The sequence below is a fragment of the Sinocyclocheilus grahami genome, unplaced genomic scaffold (assembly GCF_001515645.1).
Source record: "Sinocyclocheilus grahami isolate Dianchi unplaced genomic scaffold, SAMN03320097.WGS_v1.1 scaffold97.1, whole genome shotgun sequence".
In the NCBI taxonomy this organism is placed as follows: domain Eukaryota; kingdom Metazoa; phylum Chordata; class Actinopteri; order Cypriniformes; family Cyprinidae; genus Sinocyclocheilus; species Sinocyclocheilus grahami.
The window spans coordinates 2,147,621-2,148,575 of NW_015505276.1; the positions used below are offsets into that span (position 1 = coordinate 2,147,621).

General features: G+C 39.1%; 1 protein-coding gene across 1 annotated transcript in view; it reads left to right on the forward strand.

Moving 5' to 3' along the window:
* LOC107588001 (protein sidekick-2-like) overlaps positions 1-955 on the forward strand; it is a 73,772-nt gene that overhangs the window by 66,866 nt on the left and 5,951 nt on the right. The gene's annotated exons all lie outside the window — the stretch shown is intronic.

Here is a 955-nt window from a genome sequence, read left to right on the forward strand (position 1 = left end):
CCCTTGATTCCCGTTGGCCATGTTTTTTTATGAACTCTCTTGCATATTAGATATGCCTTTACTCATTAGCTCCCCGCATGGTTCTTTAAAGCCTCTTCCCCATGTGTGTTATTTCAGCTTGATTTATAAGCCAACTGAAGTAAAGTACTGAAGCAGGGCAGCTTAGCAGCCTCAGTTCAAAAGCTAATGTCTCCAGTGACCTTGACTTTGAGCATATCAGACCTCATTATGGCAAATCAAGTAAACCCATCCTGCCATACGGCGATCCTTCGGCCTTCCTTTTAACAAACAAGTGAACTGGTTCAAAGAAGTACAGTCCAACCCCCTGTAGCCCTGTAGTTTCTCCTGGACTGCGCAGAATGAGTGTATTCATCCAATCAAAATCAGCTTTGAGAATTGATGCATGAGGATGCTGCATCATTTGGTCTTTATGAGTTCCTTGTGATGGTTTTTAAACCCCTACACAGTCTAGTCCACACTAAACTGATTTTTTTTGTATCCTGTCTGTATCAAAGAAAAGCACCATGCAAAATGAAAGAGGTCCATTTGATTTGTGTGTTAAATTTCAAGTCTTTTGAAAACATGCAGTTATTTTGTGTGAAGAGCAGGACGAAATTACTTGACTTTGGAGTGTTGCAACCGGTATTGATGGTATTAACTATGATATATAAAAAATAAGTATTGATATCATGTTAGTACTACACGTAAGATAATATTGTAAATAACCCAGTATCAGTATATGTGGTGGTATTTCACCATGGATTTTCACGCTGGTTGCCATCCCTCATAAAATCGAGCGAAGAAAAAGAAGGCGACAACTCAATTTGTTGCTACCACTGCCACACAAAATCATGTTAGAGGAAATGAAAAGGGATGATTCAGCAAAAAACTAATTTGGCTGTATCATATCTGACCCTGGACCACAAAACCAGTCATAAGTAGCACAGGTATATTT